We start from the raw sequence: 24,256 nt of genomic DNA, 5'->3' as shown, positions 1-24,256 counted from the left end.
TGTATCAAGTGGTAATACTTGAAAACAAAGCATTTAGAAGTCGTAGCTTTGTTATTAACTCATGGGGCAAAGCACCCAAAAGGAGAAAAAAAAATCAAAAGCTTGTTTCAAGGAAGAATTATAAGAAAAAGATTTCATAAAATAAGCTAGATAGAAGCATCAATCATTTACATCTCTTTTGTAATTGTAGCATGCATAGAAAACTAGCTTGCCATGAACATTGAGTTGCTATTCTTCTTACCTTGGATTGTCAATCTTTATTGCATGATTCTTTTCTTGCTTGGGGACAAGCAAGATTTAAGTTTGGTGTTGTGATGACATGTCATCATATACCCATTTTCTATGCTTTTTCATACAAGAAATTGATGATTTGTGCATAAATATTGAATGCTTTTTGTACTTAAATGATATATTTTCTTGATATTTTAATTTTATAAATCTTGTAGGAAATAAGAAGAAAAAGAAGCAAAGAAGCACAAAAAAAGGAGAAAAAAGAGCTTTGGGGTACACTTTGAAGTTGGGGTACACTTTGGAGCCTTAGGCCACACTTTTAAAAGCGTGGCCCATGACCAAATCAAGGAAGGAAGCAGCCAGCACGCACACTGCCCTGCCCTTGCCAAGGGCAGGGCAGAATCGTGATGCGAAGTGTGGTTGGAAGCAAGAATTTTCGCTAAGTTAAAATCTGGCCGCACACAGCATGACCATGCCTATTTCAAAGGGCTATAACTTGAGCTACAGACGTCCAATTGATGTGCTTCCAGTTGCGTTGGAAAGCTGACATTCAGAGCTTTCCAACGATATATAGCAATCCATATTTGGCGCACAATTGAGGCAGGAACGAAAGGCATCTTTAAGGGCCATGAGAAAGCAAGAAACTAGGCCTTACTTTGGTGCCAAGAAAGCCAAGGAAATTAAGTAGCGTGTGTTTCGGCCATGGTTCGAACTTGGGACATCAAAGTGAAAACACTGCCCTGCCCTCGTGGAGGGCAGGGCAGCATTTTGTTGGTGCACAACTCTGGCGCACCAAGAAGTGAATCTGGCGCACCAAATCACTACCCTGGCAGCATCAGCGCGCACCACACTCAATCCTGGTAGCACCATATTTTTCTGCCCTGCCCTCCGCGAGGGCAGGGCAGCATCTTGTGCACCAAGACTCAATTCTGGCGCATCACAGCTTGAAACTGGCAGCACCAAGCACGCACCGTGGCACATTTCTGGCGCACCAATTTTTTCTGCCCTGCCCTCCGCGAGGGCAGGGCAGCATCCTGCGCACCACACCAATGCACCACGACCGCACCAAGGTTGCACGCACCAATTTTCTGCCCTGCCCTCCACAAGGGCAGGGCAGCCTCCTGGGAGCAACATGGGCCAAAATTCAACCAAATTTTCATTTAAATTCAATTCCTCTCCAAATTGAATCAAGGCCAACCAAACCCATTTCTCCTCAAATCCAAAGCAAGCAAAGCCCAAATCATCACTCAAAGGCACATGGATCAAGTAATTTAGGATTTTCATTTTTGTAATTTGTTTTAATTTCATTTTCATTTTATTTTGTAAAGCCTATATAAGGCATCATTTCCATCTTTGAAAGAAGGCTGGCTCCATTAGGAATAGATAGCTCTCTCCTTTAGTTTTCTTTTCTGTTTTAAATCTTGAGTGAGATTGGAGGAATTCTGTTTCATTCTCACCTTGAGATCTCTTGGTCACTTTTTCTGCATAATTGAAATTCACATACTGCTTCATCTTCTCTTTTAATTCTGCAATTCATTTATCTTCATTCCTTCTGCAATTGTTCTTGGTTGGATCAAGGAAGGAATTGAGATCTAGACTTGTTCTCTAGTCTCTTTGATTTCCTGAGATCTGCAATCTCATTTGGCAATTAAACTGAATTTAATTTCTGTTTGCTTCTTCAAGCAATTCTGCTTTCTGTTTAAGATTTATTGCAAGTAACTCTTCTGCTTGATTGCTCCTTACATTCTCTTATTGAAGTTTTAATTCCCAGCACCCAATCCATTTTACTTTTTATGCAATTCAATTATTCTGCAATTGTTCTAAGTGCTGTTTATTGCTTTCCTTTAAATTTCCTACACCCAATTCCCTTTACATTTCCTGCAATTTACAATTCTTGCAATTTAAGTTTCTGCAATTTACATTGCTTGTTCTTTAAGCTTCCTGCCTATTTACATTCTGCACTTTAAGATTATTGCTATTTACATTTTGCTGCCATAATTCTCACTTAAATGTTAGCTTGACTAAACTAATCACCCACTAAAATTGCTTGATCCATCAATCCCTGTGGGATCGACCTCACTCTAAGTGGGTTATTACTACTTGATGCGACCCGGTACACTTGCCGGTTGGATTTGTGTGTTGGAAATTTATTTTTCCACAAAAACACCATCATGGACCCCACAGGATCCCCACCTCAGGATCTGTGGACCCCACAGGATCCCCACCTACCATATTCCCACCTTCCCTCCTAATCCTATTTTTGTGATTTGAATTCCCCATGTCACAATTCCCAATCTTCTTCATCAATCACCTCAAATCCTCTTCCCAATCACCCCATTCACCATTCACATCAACCTCCTCTTTCCCACCCAACCCCACCCATATAGCCGAATCCATCTCCCCTCACTCACCTCCATCTTCTTCTTCTTCTCTTCTTTCTTTTCTTGCTCGAGGGCGAGCAATATTTTAAGTTTGGTGTGGTAAAAGCATAGCTTTTTTGCTTTTCCATTACCATTAATGGCACCTAAAGCCAAAGAAACCTCAAAGGGAAGACAAAAAGCTTCCACCTCTGAGTCTTGGGAGATGGAAAGACTTATATATAAGCTGGAATAGCTCAGTTGGTTAGAACATGTGGCTGCAAATCAAGAGATCCCTGAGATACCTCAGGGGATAAGTTGTCCTCCACACAAATATTGGAAGCAATTAAGGGTGGAACATCATGAGCACTCCATCATTCTCCAAGAAAAAAAAGTTGAAGATCAAAGAGCAATGAGGGAGGAGCAACAAAGGCAAGGAAGGGACATAGAAGACTTGAAGAACATCATTGGTCCTTCAAGAAGAAGACGCCACTAAAGGTGGATTCATTCCTTGTTCTTTATTTTCTTTCTGTTTTTCGTTTTTAATATTGTGTTTATCTATGTTTTGTGTCTTTACTTCATGATCATTAGTATGTAACCATGCCTTAAAGATTATGAATAATTCCATGAATCCTTCACCTCTCTTAAATAAAAAGTGTTTTAATTCAAAAGAACAAGAAATACATGAATTTCGAATTTATCCTTGAATTTAATTTAATTATATTGATGTGGTGACAATACTTTTTGTTTTCTGAATGAATGATTGAACAGTGCATATGTCTTTTGATATTGTTGTTTATGAGTGTTAAAATTGTTGGCTCTTGAAAGAATGATGAACAAAGAGAAATGTTATTGATGATCTGAAAAAAATCATGAAATTGATTCTTGAAGCAAGAAAAAGCAGTGAAAAGCAAAAGCTTGTGCGAAAAAAAAATAGAAAGAAAAAGAAGGAGCAGTAGAAAAAGCCAATAGCCCTTAAAACCAAAAGGCAAGGGTAAAAAGGATCCAAGGCTTTGAGCATCAATGGATAGGAGGGCCCAAGGAAATTAAATCCAGGCCTAAGCGGCTAAATCAAGCTGTCCCTAACCATGTGCTTGTGTCATGAAGGTCCAAGTGAAAAGCTTGAGACTGAGTGGTTAAAGTCGTGATCCAAAGCAAAAGAGTGTGCTTAAGAGCTCTGGACACCACTAACTGGGGACTCTAGCAAAGCTGAGTCACAATCTGAAAAGGTTCACCCAGTTATGTGTCTGTGGCATTTGTGTATCCGGTGGTAATACTGGAAGACAAAGTTCTTAGGGCCACGGCCAAGACTCATAAGTAGCTGTGTTCAAGAATCAACATGCTTAACTAGGAGAGTCAATAACACTATCCGAAATTCTAAGTTCCTAGAGAAGCCAATCACTCTGAACTACAAAGGAAAAAGTGAGATGCCAAAACTGTTCAGAAGCAAAAAGCTACAAGTCCCGCTCATGTAATTAAATTAATATTCATTGATATTTTGGACTTTATAGTATATTCTCTTCTTTTTATCCCTATTGATTTTCAGTTGCTTGGGGACAAGCAACAATTTAAGTTTGGTGTTGTGATGAGCGGATAATTTATACGCTTTTTGGCATTGTTTTTATATAGTTTTTAGTAAGTTTAAGCTACTTTTAGGGATGTTTTCATTAGTTTTTATGTTAAATTCACATTTCTGGACTTTACTATGAGTTTGTGTGTTTTTCTGTGATTTCAGGTAAATTCTGACTGAAATTGAGGGATTTGAGCAAAACTCTGAAGAAGGCTGACAAAAGGACTGCTGATGCTGTTGGAATCTGACCTCCCTGCACTCGAAATGGATTTTCTGGAGCTACAGAACTCCAATTGGCGCGCTCTCAACGGCGTTGGAAAGTAGACATCCAGGGCTTTCCAGCAATATATAATAGTCCATACTTTATTCGAAGAATGACGACGTAACTTGGCGTTGAATGCCAAGTACAAGTTGCTGTCTGGAGTTAAACGCCAGAAAAACGTCATTATCCGGAGTTGAACGCCCAAAACACGTCATAACCTGGAGTTTGACGCCAAGAAATGCCTCTACTCGTGGATTGATCAAGCTCAGTCCAAGCATACACCAAGTGGGCCCCGGAAGTGGATTTATGCATCAATTACTTACTCATGTAAACCCTAGTAGCTAGTCTAGTATATATAGAACATTTATCTATTGTATTAGACATCTTTGGTCTCAGTTTTGTTTTATTCTTCATCTTAGGAGATCATTGATCACGTTAGGGGGGCTGGCCATTCGGCCATGCCTGAACCTCTTTTGCTTATGTATTTTCAACGGTGGAGTTTCTGCACACCATAGATTAAGGGTGTGGAGCTCTACTGTACCTCAAGTATTAATGAAATTCTATTATCTTTTATTCAAATCTCTCTTATTCTTATTCCAAGATATTCATTCGTACCCAAGAACATGATGAATGTTATGAGTCAGATTACCCTCATTATCATTCTCACTTATGAACGCGCGTGATTGACAACCACTTCCGTTCTACATGCAACAGAGCTTGAATGCGTATCTCTTAGATTCCCCAACAGAATCTTCGTGGTATAAGCTAGATAGATGGCGGCATTTATGAGGATCCGGAAAGTCTCACCTTGTCTGTGGTATTCCGAGTAGGATCCTGGGAAACCGGAAAGTCTAACCTTGTCTGTGGTATTCCGAGTAGGATTCCGGTAATGAATGACTGTGACGTGCTTCAAACTTGTAACCTGCTGGGCGTTAGTGACAGACGCAAAAGAATCAATGGATTCTATTCCAGTAGGAGCGGGAACCAACCGGTGATTAGCCGTACTGTGACAGAGTGCGTGAGCATTAGTTTTCACTGCGAGGATGGGATGTAGCCATCAGCCATGGGTGATGCCTCCAGACGATTAGCCGTGCGACTGACAACCGCATAGGATCATTTTCCCGAGAGGATGAAAGTAGCCACAGTTGATGGTGAACCCCTATACAAAGCTTGCCATGGAAAGGAGTAAGAAGGATTGAGTAGAAGCAGTAGGAGAGCAGGCGTCCTTGGGCTCTACAGCATCTCCATCCGCTTATCTGAAATTCCCACCAATGAATCTGCATAAGTATTCTATCCCTTTTATTATTCCTTTTTATTATTTATTCCAATAATCACAATTACCCTTTTTTCTGCCTAACTGAGATTTGCAAGGTGACCATAGCTTGCTTCATACCAACAATCTCTGTGGGATCAACCCTTACTCACGTAAGGTTTATTACTTGGACGACCCAGTACACTTGCTGGTTAGTTGAACGGAGTTGTGTCCACTCGTGCCAATTTCTAAAATCCAATTACAATGAATATGATCACAATTTCGTCCACCAGTAACCCTCGAGACTGAACACTTAAAGTCATGACCAAATGCTGTTATAGAATATGTCTAAGGCTCTGAGCACCACTGTCTGGGAGAAATAAGAAGAAAAATCATAACTTAAAGAATTTCCCAGTTAAGTACTTGTGGTGTTCTTGTCTCAAGTTAAGCTTGAGCACAAAACATTTAGAGTCACGGCTAGGCTCAAGGTGCAAAACACCAAAGAAAAGAAAGAAAAAACCTGTGTTCAAGAATCAATTAGAGCCTAAAGAAGAGAATCTATAATATCATCCGAGTTCTAGTTTTGAAGGATACCAATGCTTCTAAGCTTCAAAGGATAGTGAGATGCCAAATCTATTCAAAATTAGAGTGTCATTAGCCCTAGTCTGTAACTAGATCTGAGCTTAAATGAACACATCGAGTCTTAGGCATTTTCTCTTCTTGATCCTACATTTTTTTGGTTGCTTGAGGACAAGCAACAGTTTAAGTTTGGTGTTGTGATGTGTGAGCATCTTATACCCTTTTTTCCTTTATTTTCTATTTTTTTATTATAATTTATTTACTTTCATAATATTTTAGTACAAATATCCTTTTTAGATGCTACTTTGAGTTGTTTTGGTATTTTTATTATTTCAGGTGAAATTTGGGCAAATTTGGCAGAGTTTTGTGCAAAAACAAAGGAAAAAAGTAAATGCTATCAACCCTGACCTCCTTGTAATCTAATGAGTATAACATGAGCTACAGAGGTCCGATCGATGCGGTTTCAATGGAGTTAGAATTTTCAAATATATATAATAGTCTATACTTTCCTTCTGAAATCACTGCCAAATCTCACTAAATGCCGAACCTGGCGTTTAGCACCCAAGAAGGACAGAACCAGCGCTAGAACTTTCCCTTGCCGGCGTTAAACGCCAGAAAAATGCCAGATACGAGTCAAACTCACCCAAGGGAGCATCCTTTATGGGATTTAGCTTTTAATTTTTATCTTATATCTTATTTTAGTTATTTTTATTTACAAACAAAATCTTTTAGGTTTAGACTTTATTATTCTATTTTAATTTCAAATCAATTTAGGTTAAATATAAAAGAGAAAAGATTTACCCTTTAGAAGGGAGACTCGGATCTTCTCTCTTCCGCACGTCGCACTTTTCAGAACCCTTGTTTTTCTATGTAAGTTATAAGCAACTAAACCTCTTGGTTAAGGTTAGGAGCTCTATTTATTTTTACGGATTAAGACTATTGATTTTATATTTTAATTAATGTACTAATTCAATTTCAAGGATTGTTTTTGTTCTTAATCTTATGAATCTGGGTAGAACAAGAGTATGACCCTTGTTCTACTTGAGTTCTTGTAATTCTCGAGAGAGTTATCTCGCTTGAACTACAGCTTGAAAACAAATTCCTCCTAAATTACTAATTACATGAAATAATTAGGATATGTGACATATAATCCTATTAGCTTTGAGTAATTAGGATTTTTGTGGCCATAAACTAGTTTTTGAACTTAACCCTCTAATCAGAATTATGTGACCACGAGAGTGGTAGTTAATTAAGGTTGGGAGGAGTCTAAATCACTAAGAGGTTATGGTTTAGACATTTATAGTTTACCATGGAATGAATCATGCATTGTTAAAATAGTTGGTAAGAACTTTTAATCTGGAAAAGTAAACATTTCCAAAGGCTTAACTAATTTCTCTTACTGTTTTACACCAAACCGTTATTTGCATTATTTGCTTTCTTATTTACTGTTTCATGTGACTTGCAACCTTCAAAACCCTTTTTTGTTTGCCTAACTAAGCCATTTAGATAGCCATTGTTGCTCAGTCTGACAATCCTTGTAGGATCGACCCTCACTCACCTGAAGTATTACTTGGATGACCCAGTGCACTTGCCGATTAACTTGTGCAAAATCCAAATTTGCGCATCAGGCTTCCCCCTTATATCGAGTTAATTACTAACTAACAGTAGCACACAGGTAGAATCATGACCTGATTAACGCTGCTTTTCCCCCATAAATCGCTTTCCAAATCCTTGCTACACCTATGAATAATGAAGGCAGAGACAAACTAATCTGGTCTTGGAATAAGAAACTAGAATATGATGTAACATCAGATTACTTAATAGCCTATGGGTTTTCATATGGCTTAATCGAATATGTTTTTTTCTAAATTATGCAGAATATAACCACCTGGAAGAGAGTTTGGGGTGTAAAAGTCCCTTCAAAAATCAAAATATTTGTTTGAAGAGCGTTGCATGGAAAGAAACCTATGTTGAGCTTGATTCATTAGAGGTTTCTTTCGACCCCTCCCTTTTGTCCTTGTTGTGGAAGTGAAGCAAAATCAATAAACCACTGTCTTCAATGATGTGGTTGATGCGTGAGCATCTTCTTGTTTTTTCCTTATTATTTTAGATATGAATTTATTGAGTTTTATTGAGATTTTAGTCTTTGAAGGCTATTTAGATGCTACTTTGAGTCCCTCTATTGTTTTAATTATTTCAGGTGAAGTTTGGATCAGTTTGGCAGAATTCGTGTACAAATAAAGAGAAAAATTCTGAATCTGTTGAGCTGGCACTAAACGCTGCATCTGGCGTTTAATGCCCAAGTGCTTTGTAATGTGTGCAACCATTCTGTTCGAGCGGCGCTAAATACGGACCTGGCCATTTAGTGTTAGGTGCCTCGTAACGTGTGTGAAATCACTGCCTCAAAGGGCGCTAAACGCCGATAGCGCGGATCTAATTTTTATGAAGGGGCTTCATTAGTTAGATTTGGGTTATATTTATTTTATTTTATTTTATTTTGGTTATTTTTATTTACAAACACAATCTTTTGGGCTTTATTAGTTACTATTTTGTTTTATTTTTAAATTAAATTAGGTTAGATATAAAAGAAAAAAGATTTATCCTCGGCTTTTCTCTTCTCTTCTTTCTCATTCGAGTTTTCACATACTTTTGAACCCTAGTTTTCTCTTTGAGCCATGAGCAACTAAACCTCCTTGTTAAGGTTAGAAGCTTTGTTTATTCTATGGATTAAAACTATTGTCACTCTATTTTATTTTATGTATTGATTTAAATTAAAGGATTATTTTCGTTCTTCATCTTATGAATTTGAGTGTATTGGAAAATAACTCTTGTTCTACATGAATTCATGTGGATACTTAGAAAAGTTATCTCACCTGAATACTAACTTGAAAGTAAATTCCTCCTAAATCACTAATTGTCTGGACTTAATAGGATACGTGACATATAATCCTCTTATATTTTGGTAATTTGGGATTTTGTGGCTAATAAACTAGAATTGAACCTAACCCTCTAATCTATATTAAGTGACCAAAGAATTGACAGTTGATTAGGCTAGAGGAGACTAAATCGCTAAGAAATCAGGCTTTAGTCAATTACAGTTTGTCATGAATTGAATCTTACATGATTAAAGTAGTTGGTAAAAAATATAAATTCGAAAAAATAAACATCTCTAAAACCATAACTGTTCTCTCACATATTTCTCACACTAAATTCACTGTTTGCTTTCTTAATCTCTAAATTACTGTTTAATGTTTTTAAACCCCAAAATACCAATTTCTGCTTGTCTGACTAAGTGGATCATTTAATTGTTGTTGCTTGGTTCATCAATTATCATGGAATTGACCCCACCTAAAATATTACTTGATACGATTCGATGTATTTATTGGTTCAGTTATGGTATTCCAATTCCGAACCAGTAGTGGCAAGCGATTCAATCGGCGGTAAGCACAGGGGCCTCATTGACAGGGATTTGGAGCTTTTTGCGACGCTGAACTGGGAAATTTGAAAAATTCATAACATTAAAATTTTGTAGGGAGAAAGACTAAATGTAGTAGGAGTACTAGAGGTAACGATGAAGGTTCATCAAGGATTACATAGCCATAGTAGTTTACTGGATGCTCAATAGAACTCTTCTTTTGTTTCACTCTTCCTAAGTTTTTTCTTGTCAGATTAAGATGCATTTGGCTCTTATAGGAGATCCCCATTTTCTATCTTCTAGTCCTAATTTTGGACTACTATTGTAATTTTTTTTTTTCAAAACTAATACAAATATCTTATCTTTGGAAAAAAATCCCATCTTTTAGAACATTAAAGATAATAATATTTTAACACTACTAAAGTTAATGATAGAGACACAGTAAAATAACATCGAAGTTCGTCACTAAGATACAGTGCACAAAACAAAAATAAGTTGCCCCTATATATATCATAGAAAATTTGTTTACGGTGGAAAAAAAAACTTGGTCCTTTCAACTTTAAAAATGTCAAATTAGTGGCTCAAATGAATTTGCGCAGATACCTTTTTAATTATTGGCACACTAAGAATTAAATTAAAGCGAACTGAATAATTAACCATGGTTTAGTATATCGCTGTTTAATATTAAATATTTTGAAGTCCCTCAAATCAACTCTCTTGACAAAGAAGAAGAAGGTGATGATGATAAATCTAAAGAGATTGATGATCTTGATAAGAAAGAAGTAACAAAAGAGACTACTTCAATGGTTTTTATATTATATTCTAAACTGAACTGAGTTCCTCATTTGAATTGCTGTTTGTCATTGGTAGTACTTATGCTTGATTTTGTGGAACAATAGAGTGAAAAAACTTGAAACTTTTTAGTGGGGGAAGAGCTTGAGGAGAAAGGAGTGATGAGTGGAGGATAATAGCCATGATGTAATTAATGTTTTCAGGTGGATAAAATGTAATAAGTTAATAAAATTGTTGAAATTTGGTGATGAAAATATCATTGATGAATGAAGAATGTGATAATGGTATTACTTCATTGATTATTTCTTTCTCTTTCAAGATTACATACTCTTTCATCTTCTCTTTTTTTGGGTTAGGAATTCCGGCCAAAACTTGGTCCAAACTCAATACATTAATTTCCAGTCTCCAATCTAATCTGGAAAATTTCTCCGATAATTCTTCTCATATTTTTGAACTTACTTAGTAACCCTTATTTTATTTTTAATATAGGGGTTCGTTTAGTAATTTTACTCATTGAAAAACCCTAATCCTATTGTTCAAAATTTTATTTTATGGAGTATGATTTGCTATGTTATATTTCTGGACTTATAATCTTGGATAAAATATATTTGTGTGTTTATAATAATATTTTGTAGTTTGTATTTTAGTTTTTTTTTATATTTTCTATTATAATTTCCATATGAATGTTAAACATAGGAAGATGGGGAATAGGATCCCGCGGGAAACGCAAAAAACACGAGGAACAAGAATGGGGACAATTATTCTCCCATGGCGGAGAACGGAATGGAGACGAAAATTAATTATGAAGGCGGAGTTGGAGAGCAGGGAGGCATTCGCTGCCCCCGTCCCACCCCATTGACATTCCTACTGGAAATCAAATCTTGTATTTTCCTCTTCATTTTATACATGACATCAAAACCTGAAACATTGATAGCATCTTTTGTCTTCAATTAATGTAAAAATATTTATAAAATTTTATGGGACAAAATTAGAGGCCTAATCACAAAATTTCTTAAATTCTAAACTTTTTAAAAGATGAGAAAATATTCTCATTGTACTAAAACCTTCTACCTTACTTATAAGTAAGTTTAAAAACATGGTTGAGACTTGTATCATTCACAAATATATTTGCCTCCTAAAAAGTGCCACATGGATTCAACTCTCTATTGTTGAAAAAGATTAAGTTTAAAAACAAAGGATTAACTATCTAATTTGGTATCCAAAAACTCAAGTGTTAATAAAAAGGCCTTTGAAAAATATTATAGACAAAACAGTCCTTAAATAATTTGAAAATATGACAAAAGTAATTAATAATTAAGATACTTTTTATACGTAAAAAAATTGTATTTAACAAATAATTTATCTATTTGATCTGAATTTTTGTAGTAATATTTGAATAAATATTTAAAAGTTGTACAAAAAATTCAGAGTAAAATTTGATCTCTAATTTTTCTTATTTTTCATAAAAATATGATCATTCACAATTAAAAAAAAAACTTTTTAGAAAGATGCACTTGACATAAAATTACCAAATTTTAAGAATGAAAAGATCTTATATTTTTAATAATAATCGTAAAAATTTGTATCAAAATCTGATCTTTAAAGTCTTTTTTTAGTATATATATTAATATTTAGTTTTTTTGTTGTATTTTTAAATCTTTCACAGATTATTTATTATTAGCATCTTTTGGGATTCTTTTCGTCAAGTATGTAAGCTTTCGGATATCATTTTAGTAAAAATAGTACCGTATAAAAACACTAAGCTAGTAAAAACATTACTATATAACCTTGGCATTAATTTTTCATTAACAATAACACTTTGTTTGGATATAAGAAAGAAAATAAAAAAAAAGAAAATAAGAAAAAAAATGAGAGGATAGAAAATAGAAAAAAAATAGAATTATTTGTGTGTTATTTGGACGAAGAGAAATTGAGAGTAATTTTTTTTTGTTTGGATGAAAGAAAAATAAAAAAAAAATCTTAATGGTATAAAATTATATTAATACCCTTATAATAAAATAAAGTATAAATATTTTTATTTATTTATGTTTTATTGTATTTAATAAATATTATAAAATATTACAATATTATAAATGTAATTTAAATTGTTTATTTAATATATATATATATGTTTAAATGTAAATCTCTATTATAAAAATATATATTAAAATTATTAAAACTAAACTTATATAAATAATTATTAATAATAATATAACTATGGGTAATATTATAAATACACAAAATAAATATTGTTTTCCTTGTTTTCACGTTTGTAATAGATAGAAAATTTTTTAAGTAGGACTCATACAAAAAAATGTTTTTCCTTTCTATTTTTTTTGGTATCGAAACAAAGAAAAATAAAATTTTTCATTTATTTTCTTTCCATCTTTTTTTTTTGGCTTTTTTTCTTAAACAAAACATAATGCAAGGATGCACAACACCACCACCACCACCGGCTAACTGGATGCAAGTTCTGATGCCCAAATTGCAAACATACATCATTATTGTGGCGGGTGAACAAACCCCTGCAAGTTGCCAATAATAGTCATAATTGCACTACTTGTTTCATTTTCTAGTCATGGGCATTTATTCAACCAACCATTACACCTCTCTCATCTTATGCTGAATAACATTGATGTGAATTGTGAGCCAACGATGCATCTTAAAGACGTGAATAATCCACATAAATATAAGTATTTTTCTTCTTTTTTTTCTCTTTTTTTTTTCTTTTTAAATACCTAATCCAATCCCTATCAATTTTCATAAAGAATTACATGCACTTTAAAAGAACATTGACAAAACAATCCTTAATTATTCATTTTTTTGGAACATACTAGTTATTCTTCACCCAAAACAACATTGTTTTAATTGTTATTTTGTCTTCTTCTTATTTAAATGAGATAGTCTTTTATTAAAAAAATATATAATTTGATACACAGTAAAAAACAAACACAACAGCAGAAAAAAAACCTTTTCATTAATGGCGTAAATAGTTATGTAAAAGAACAAATGCAAATAGATAATAGTATAAAATATTTTACATTACATTACTGTACTATCCGCAGACAATAAGTTCTTTTTTTTTTTTGGTCGATGGATTGGACAACCCCCAATCCTAGGTTACACAACACACCCACCCACTCACACACACTAAAGGTTCTATCACTACCCAGCTATGGCTGGGATTCGAACCTGAGATGTGGCTTCTGTGAGGCCAACATATTGGCCATTGGAGCAATGCCTCGGCCACAGCAGACAATAAGTTCAACTATACAACATATCACATATATAGAATAATACAAAAGAGAGACCAAGCAGCATTGTTGTTTTTTTCTTTTGGACTTGTTAATGGGGCAAGAAGCAGAATGTTTAGGGCTCCGGTTGCTTGTATTGGGCCTGAGGTGGAGGGGCTGGTGGCCCATATTGTTGAGGATATCCACATGCCTGTTGTCGACCCTTGGCCCTACCCATTAGATAACATGCTAATGCCACTATCAATATCAACAGTATCAATGGCAATGATACCACCACCACGAAACCCATTCTTATTTTTTCAACTTCCCAACTTGTTTTCTCTTTTCTTCTCTCCTCTTCAATTCTCTGCCTTCTATCTTATATTTATTTATTTATTATACCTACGCCATCCATGCCATCTTTATTCTTCAGATTTCAGGACGTAACCACAATAGTAATTAATGAATGAAATAGCAAACTTAGAGATCAGATCATATACATTTATGCCATTCAATACTCGATCGTGGTTACCCTTTTTATTAATTAATAGAGAAAAATACAAATAATAGAGGAATTTTGCAGCAAAGGCTAAACTTTATTATTCTAGTTAAAGGCAAGGAAAATTGAATATATGCACTAGAAGTATATCGTATGGTTGCAGCTTATTACTATTGTTATTATTATTAGCAACAATTAATTAATTCCTTCAAATAGAATTGAATTGTTGATTGTTGATGTTAATTAATAGAAAGAAGACCAGAAAATGTTGAATTGAGAAGGTACCTGTTATCTGGGGGGAAGCAGTTCTGGAAAAGGGGAAATGGAAGGTGGAAGGTGGGAGTAGGGTTCAAGCAGTTAATAATAATTATATTATTATGGATGAAATGAAAGGAAGAAATAATGGAGAGAAAGATGCGATACCAAGTGGGTTATTAATTAGCTGAATATATATGAATATATAATATGGTGGCATAAATTATGCCGTATGAAGCTCAACTTGCCCCTAGAAACGTGTCGCCATTTCGCATTTACACTTGGAATCCTATGAACTTCATCTCTACTCTTTCTGATTGGTCACCCCGTGCAGCCAAACTTGTATCAACAATACTTGATCAAATAAAATTTGTTTTTCTCTAGAAATGTACTTATATTTTTGAAAAATATGAGTATTGTTATAAAATAACTAAATAAATAAGGAAGAAGTAACAAATAAAATATAGAAATATAATTAAATAATTTAAGTAGTAATATTTACTAGAATTACTATCTCAATATAATAGAGATGATTAATATATTTATTAATATTATATATAAAAAGTAAGAGAGAAGAGTATTTAAAATACTTATAAGGAGAGAAAATATAAAAAAGAGAAAGAATATTGTTATTATTGATCGTATTTTTCTTAGAAACAAAGGCCTCTATTTATACATGTATGGGGGGATATAATTTCAACGTTCATTTAATATTATTCCTTCTTGAGAAAATAAGTTTCACATGGGAATGGGCATCCACGTCCCATTCTTATCAGTTATCACAACACTCCTCCTTGAATGTCCATTTAGGATTATTGTCTCATTAAAACCTTACTAAAGGAAAATCTTGTAGGAAAAACCTTAGTGAAGAAAAAAGAGTACAATAATAATATCCTTTGTGATAGAGACTGCCTCATTAAAAACCTTGTCAAGAAAAACCCAATGGGAAAAAAACCTGACCAAGGAAAAAAGAGTACAGTCTCCCCCTCTTGTCGACATCATTTAATGTCTCGAAATCGGCGCATCCCAATCTCATGTACCAATCTTTCAAAGGAGGATTCTGGGAGTGACTTTGTGAATAAATCTGCCATATTGTCACTTGAACGGGTCTGTTGGACATCAATTGTCCCTTGATTTTGAAGATCATGAGTGAAGAAGAATTTGAGAGAAATATGTTTTGTTCTATCACCTTTGATGTATCCACCCTTAAGTTGAGCAATACATGCTGTATTATCTTCAAACAGGACAGTTGAAGCTATCTTATGATCAATCAGTCCACATGATGACAAAATATATTGAATTAGACTCCTCAGCCAAAAACACTCGCGACTAGCTTCATGAATCGCCAGTATTTCAGCATGATTAGAGGAGGTTGCTGCTATCGTCTGTTTCGTGGACCATCATGATATAGCTATACCACCATATGTGAACAGGTACCTTGTTTGAGATCTCCTTTTATGTGGATCAGACAAGTATCCGGCATCTGCATAGCTAACTAGTTGTGACTTGGATCCATAGGGATAAAACAATCCCATATCAACCGTTCCATGAAAATATCGAAAGATCTGTTTGATTCCACTCCAATGTCTTCTGGTTGGAGAGGAACTATATCTTGCTAGTAAATTTACAGCAAATAATATATCAGGTCGTGTATTATTAGCAAGATACATTAGCGCTCCAATAGTGCTAAGATATGGTACTTCAGGACCAAGGATATCTTCATTCTCTTCTTTAGGACGAAATTGATCCTTTTCCACATCCAAAGATCTTACTATTATTGGGGTACTTAATGGATGTGACTTATCCATATAAAATCTTTTCAGGATCTTATCTGTGTATGTTGTTTGATGAATAAAGATCTCATTTTTTGTATGCTCGATCTGCAGGTCGAGACAAAATTTAGTTCTTCCAAGATCTTTCATCTCAAACTCTTCTTTTAGAGTTTTTATAATTGTTGGAATTTCTTCAGGAGTTCCAATGATATTTAAATCATCAACGTACACAGCAATTATAATGAACCCAGATGCAAATTTCTTTATGAAAATACATGGACAGATATCATCATTCTTAAATCTATTTTTGGCCAGATACTCAGTAAGACGATTATACTACATTCGTCCAGATTGCTTCAAACCATATAAAGATCTTTGCAATTTGACTGAGTATAACCCTTGCGAATATTCATTGGATGGTTTAGATATCTTTAGTCCTTCAGGGACTTTCATATAGATATCCCGATCTAATGAGCCATATAAATAGGCTGTTACCACATCCATTAAATGCATATGCAGTTTATGACATGCAGATAAACTGACCAAATAACGCAATGTTATCTCATCCACTACAGGGGAATACGTTTCTTCATAATCTATACCGGGCCTTTGTGAAAAACCTTGTTCCACAAGTCGGGCTTTGTAGCGCACAACTTCATTTTTCTCATTTCGTTTTCTCACAAATACCCATCGGTATCCAACAGGTTTTACATCTTTAGGTGTACGGACTACAGGTCCAAAGGCTTCACGTTTTGCAAGTGAGTCTAATTTAGTCTTCATGGCTTCTTTTCATTTTGGCCAATCATTCCTTTGTCAACATTCTTCGACTGATCTTGGCTCAAGATCCTTACTTTCATGCATGATATTTAATGCCACATTATATGTAAATATTTCATTGACAATTGTCTTATTTCAGTCCCATTTCTCTCCTGTTAAGACATACTTTATCGAGATCTCGTCATTTTCATAATTTTCAGGTACCTGAACGTCTTTTGGCGTTAAAATTATATCAGAATTTTTGACAACTGCAGGTATCTCTACTATGTCTTTTTCAACAGAAATATTATTTACCTCTTTTCTCTTTCGAGGATCTTTATCTTTGGAACTGACAGGCCTGCCATGCTTCTGGCGTGTATTTGCTTCAGTGGCTATTTGTCCTACTAGGACATCAATTCGAATTGGGGTATCTTTCACCCTGCCACGTTTCTGGCGTGAATTTGCTTCAATGGCTACTTGTCCTACTGGGACATCAATTCGAATTAGGGCATTTTTCGCTGGTATATAAGATTTAGTTATCCTCTTTGTATCGGAAAATGCATCAGGAAATTCATTTGCTATTCTTTGTAAATGTATAATCTTTTGAACTTCTAGTTCATATTGCCCTAATCGAGGATCTAAATGCATCAACGAGGATGCATTCCAATTAAGTTCCTTTTCAGGAAGCTTATTCTCTCGCCATAATGTTGGAAATTTTGATTCATCAAAATGACAATCCGCAAATCGGGCTTTAAATACATCTCCCGTTTGTATCTCAAGATACCTCACTATAGAGGGAGAATCATATCCAACATATATCCCCAATTTTCTTTGGGGTCCCATTTTGGTGCGATTAGGTGGTGCAATGGGAACATATATTGTAACACCCTAATATTCAAATCCTTATGCTCGAGTCATAAGTCAATGATATTACGGTGGTACGACTCTCAGGTGGATTTTTTTAATATATAAACATAGGTAATTTCGAAAGGAGTATTAATCGAGAAGCCTGAAAAGAGTAGAAATAAAATCGCGAAGACGTATCACTCACGATTCGACAACGAAAAGATAAAACGTGAAGCCGAAAGCAATATATGGACAAGGCATAAAGGAGATTAAGAGATAGATAACAGATAGATATATATAACATAAGTAAATAGCCACTAGTCGCGACCCGCGAAGTTTAGGCCGGCTAGGGTACAGTATGAAAGTAGTTGACAACAGAACATCCTAATCTCTCCCAAAGGAAACATAAGAGCCTCTATAGGCAAGTTCCAAAAGAGTTCAACACATAATATAATATCTTCAAAACAAAGGTGGAGAGATCCTAAGCAAAACACAAAGTAGAGAAAATAAAGATCTTCGCCGGCTCTCAGACGAACCACAGCTCACTTCTGAGCACCTGGACCTGTATCTGAAAAACAAGAGATATATACGGAATGAGAACCCCGGGCCCATGGGTTCCCAGTACGGTAAAAGTGCCAAATAAATATAATGCACTGCAATAAAAACTCACTAAGCATCCTAAACTCCTTTTCACCAAGTATCCAGCCTAGATTCTCACTAATCCATAAATAGGCATCTGTCGTAAGGGGATACTAAATCTAGTTCATGTTACACATGTTTCCCAACTCGCTGATTCTTACACGAATCAGACTCAGAATCATAAGCAAAACCATCACCAGTTGTTCTGTCTCAGCAACTCTATATCAATACATCATACCATCGCCTGGAGCTAGTGAAATCACATCACTGCGTCTACCCAGGGGACTCAAATTATCTCATTCAAAAAATCATCATCATCATGCAATCGGATTATCAATTCATCTCATCAAGAACAGCCACCAACATCCACCGACACCAACATGAGGGATCTCTCAGTTGTACAAACACAAGCAATACAGACAAATAATACACAAATAAGGTACAAGTAGAACAAGTAGCACGTAATCAGGTAACATAGCATGTATGATATAGAAATCCAAAACAAATAGGCAAACCCAAACAATTCAAACATATGCAAATGATGTATGCCTGCCCTATGGCTGATGATATCATCTGTCGGTTATATAGCCAACCCGACATGTCCTGGTAGCTAACCATTGGACAGAAACACCCCTTGCGAAGCAAGTAGGTTTGAGCTACAACCCCCTTGCTACTACCCGCTCAACCCAGAGCCAGTGGAACAACCACTACTGCGGCTACTACCCAGGCGGGTGTTTAAAAGCTCAACCTGGAGCGAGTGGATTCACCACTACTGCCGCTACTACCCAGGCGTCACAATCTCTGACCTAGAGCAAGTGGGACGAACCACAACCCTTGCTACTGCCCAGGCGTCACAATCTCTGACCTGGAGCAAGTGGGACGAACCACAACCCTTGCTACTGCCCAGGTATCTTAAGCATTAACCCGGAGCAAGCGGGACGAACCACAACCCTTGCTACTGCCCAGGTATTTCAAACATATATTCCTTCAATCTCAATTCATATTATCAGTCCTCATTGTTATCAAAACTCAAACATTAACCTGGAGCAAGTGGGACGAACCACAACCCTTACTACTACCCAGGTATCACAAATACATTCATTCAAAACTCCATAATTAAACTCATTTATCATAAACATCCTTTTCCGTCTCACACCCGGAGCAAGTGGACAACGCCACTGCCTACTACCCGGGGTTACACGTCACATTTCAACATCTTCCATTATTATTCATTTAACACATTCATTCATTAATCATATATGCAGTTATTCTCAACCATAATCAATAATGGCTTTGCCGTGACCCGGCAATAACTCAGCCATCCGGCTCATGGTCCAATCAAGAACCAGCCATTTATCAATAAATATAGCCCTTCGGCTCATGGCATACACGGTACTCCCACCGTCATCCTCCATATCTCATATAATCATCGTTGATCATCATTGATCATAACTTTTCCCCTTGCTTCACTCGCAAGTTACCACATCCCCTAGCTCCTTTCTCATTGCTAGGCATATCATAATGATTTAATACATAAGGGGTGAGATCGGAGGCTTAGAAGTATGAGATTTGGCTTTTAAAACTCAAATATCAACTTTGGCATGAAAACAATGCCACGCGTACGCGTACTCCACGCGCATGCGTGGATGGCCTTAAAAACTCATCGACGCGCAAGCGTCATGCACGCTAACGCGTGGATTAAAAATTTGCCAAATCGACGCGCACGCGTCAACCACGCGTACGCGGGGATACTCTCGTGCCCCAGGCACAAAGCTGGCACAGTTCTGGCACAACTCTCTGGAAAATGGCTGGGCATTGGGTGCAGCACTATCGGCGCGCCCGCGCACATCACGCGCACGCGTGGATGGCGCTTTCTGGAAGATCGGCGCGTACGCGCCAAGTGCGCCCACGCGCAAGGGGTTATTCTGCTAAAATTTTCTAAGTTAAAAACTGCAGAATTCACAGATTTAGACCCCAATCTTCCAATGGACATAACTTCCTCATTTTAAATCATTTTTCATCCGTTCTTCGAACGGCATGGACATCCCGGATCCCATTTCATTTCTAAACAGATTTAGCACAAAACAGAGATCCGTAGTCCAAGTTATGTCCCGTCAAAGTATGCCCAAAAACCAAATTTTTCATACAAAACCACAAAGTGCCCTTTTCAAAACAAGCCATTTTCAACCCTTTTCAAAATCAACCAAAACATGCTAGTTTCAACCCTTTTTGAAATCAATCAAAATATACCAAAATCAACATCAAGCCCCCTCAACTCATACATTAACACTTTACCACGATGCACAAAACCGCCATATAACCATTTTTACCCATCTCAAACAAATGGCTAAATTACAAACACATTAACATGTCATACATCTTTCCTCATCCCAATTTCCAACAATACTATTTCCAATCTATCATCATTACACATAATCAATATTATACTCACTGTCACATGATTTCGCCCACAAATCAACCTTAATGATTTCTCAAGTATATACCACAACATACATATCTCTTATGCATCATCATACCATCAAGGCATCAATAATCATGATCACATATATGACCACATAACATACCTCAACTAAAACCAAACATACCTCATCTATACAATTTCACCCAAAATTACCAATTTCCATACTTCAACTCCTCAAACCTCATTATTCAATAACCAACCCAATCATTCATATATTCATTATCTAAAATCCATACAATCACTTGTGTCATCATACAATGCACACATCAACTTACCTTCCTTACCTCTTCTCGGCCTCCGGCCCAAAATTCACGGCCTCCGACCCAATTTCACAATTTAAAAGCATAAACCACAAATCAATACTCATTACCCCATACATTCAATTCTCAATACACCAAACATACAAGGCCACACAATTCTCAACCCAATCATTAATTCACATTACATACCAACTATGCATATTAGCACCAACCATTTACACAATCCAAACTTAATCCTAGGGGCATCTAGCCTAGGAATTCTCATCACACCACACGGTACTTAAATGAAACTTAAACCGTACCTCTTGTAGCCAAATCAATTGAGCCTCTTCTTTGGAAGTCTCCACCAACCTTAGCCCTAAGCCTCACCAAAGCTCCTCAAGCAACACCAATCTCCCAATTGTGCACCAAAACCATCAAATGCACTAACATAACCAATATCACATTCATACATCAACCTAGGGCTCATAAAGATGATAAATCACAAGGGTTTGAGCACTTCTTACCTCAGCCCATATGAAGTAGGGATAGAACCCACTTAGAATCCATGTTGGAGTATCCCTAAACACCCAAAATCACAAGATTTCAACACTAACTTCCCAAAAACGTGTAACAGTGGGGAATTTCGAAAACTGGGCAGAGATGAATGGAATACTCACCACAAAACTTAGATAGAATTTTAGAGGATGAGAAGAGCGACGCGTGGCCGCAAACGGCTCGTCAATCGGAGCTCCGTAGCTCAAGTTATGGTGGTTTGAAGATCAAAGAGAGTTAGGTTTTCTCTCTTCTCTCCTCTCTTCACTATTTCAGCGCCCCAACCTCTCTTTTAGGGTAAAAATGAGCTGAAATGCTCATAACTAATGTTTATATATGTTGGGTCTTGGGCCCACTTAGGCCCAGTTCACTTATTTTTGTCCGTTGGCCCAATTTTGGACCAAAACCTTTAAGATTAGCGCTCTAAATCGCACTTCAAATATTTCTACCTCCCCTAATTATAATCCCTCATTTCTTAATCTTATTTACTCATAATCAATTTTCTCAGCTGCAGTACCAGACAGGTCTCAGCCGGTACTGCCGGTCAAAATTCCACTGCGCGCTTTTACGCAGAAAACTATGTCTTCCGACTCGGAAAAATTCACTGAATCCAAATATCACATTGAAATCATCAAATTCCAATCGCCAAATCTTCCAACCATATTCGCTCCTACTTAACTCATTATTTAATTAATTTCAGTTAGACCGGGTATTACATATATCGCACACCCAAATATTCTTAAATGGGAGACATTTGGCTGCTGGCCAAAAGCTAATTGCATAGGAGAGAACTGATGGTAATTCATGGGCCTCAAACGAATAAGTGCTGCAGCATGTAAAATAACATGCCCTCAAACCGAAGTTGGGAGATTTGTTTTCATAAGCAAGGGTCTAGCAATTAATTGGAGGCGCTTAATAAGTGATTCTGCTAATATATATAATATTTTTTCCTTATTACTCAACAAAAAGTCTTTGCTTTTTAGTTTATTGGATGTGGATTCTCGAGTATCTGTCAATTATAAGCTAATGCTTAGTTTCTAATTTCTTTGAGTTTAGTGTTTGGTAGATAGAAGTTGTATAAAATATTACAATGTCTGGTCTGAGTTTTTCTTTTAGTAGATAAGAAATTGATCATAATATCTCTTTTTCTCTTATACTGATTAGTTGGTAGAGGTGGTTTTTTTTTGGTTATAATTTGTTGTTATTTTTGTTGTTAATACAGCAAAAGACTGTTTTTGGGTATTATAAAGAAGCAGCAGGATTGTGGATCATACTTACACCATAACATATTGGACATTTTAGAACACCAAAAATATTGGAGGACACTAGAAAAATTATTGGTATATTTCATGTTTAAAAAAATTGGGTTAGTGGCCCAAGAACCCATACATCCTAAAATTCGAGTTAACGTTCCAGCCTTAGCATGATCGAAAGAAAAAACAAAACGTTTTAGCCTTAAACATACTACATAGCATAGTTATCGGAATACAATATAATTAACCAATTCAGACAATAAGTAATGGATCACCGATTCAACCATTGTGTTTGGCAACTACGGAAAAGTACGTTACAACTTCTTGAAAGCTTTAATTTTTAATTTGGCTAATTTTTCTCTCTATAAATACAAAAGTAATTTTGGTCATAAAATTATGTTTATAAAAAGCAACAATTTCTAACTTCTATGTTGTACTAACTAGCTTTTAATTATTAACATTTAACATTTATTTTTCTTTCACCAATTTTATCCTTTATACATATTATTGTATTATTTATAAAATTCTTATTATTTTTCTTTATGAGCTCTTTTTTCTATTATTTATTATTTATATTTTTTATTTGACATTATATATTTTTATCATAGTAATTTTTATGCAATATATTTATTATTATCTTTTTATAATATAATTTATTGATCCCATTAGATAAAATAAATTAAACAAAAAAATTTTGATATAATTAAATAATTATATAAAATTTTGATAATAATTAATTAGTTGCTATTTTTATATTTTAATAATTTATTAATTAGTCTATATCTATTATATTAAGTTTGAGTAAGAATAACTATACAATTAAAATTAAAAAAATAAATATCAAAATAATATTTAATTGAAGATTATAAATAATATATAATACAAAATCTAATTACTCATCATTCACTTTTTTACATATTTATGCATCTTTTTAATTCATCTTACATATCCATTTATTTTTTATATTTTTCTATTGAGATAACATTTGTCCCCTTTTTATTATTTTCTCATTTTTTTCTTTTTTTTCAATAACATAATATATATAAAAAGATCAATATATATAGTACAACATTCAATGCATGAGTATGTACCAAATTTTCAAAATTTTAACAAAAATATAAAATACCCATTTTTCTCTCTATTAGTGTTTCCAAATTTCTCCACACTTAAATAATGCACACTCTCATTAGCCGAAACTAATCAAAGATTCAAATCAAAGACATTTATCATTTTTTACTTAGAAAAATGTTGTGCTAAAATTAAGAATAA

The sequence above is a fragment of the Arachis hypogaea genome, chromosome 6 (assembly GCF_003086295.3).
Source record: "Arachis hypogaea cultivar Tifrunner chromosome 6, arahy.Tifrunner.gnm2.J5K5, whole genome shotgun sequence".
Classification (NCBI taxonomy): domain Eukaryota; kingdom Viridiplantae; phylum Streptophyta; class Magnoliopsida; order Fabales; family Fabaceae; genus Arachis; species Arachis hypogaea.
Note: the sequence above shows the minus strand (reverse complement) of the source record.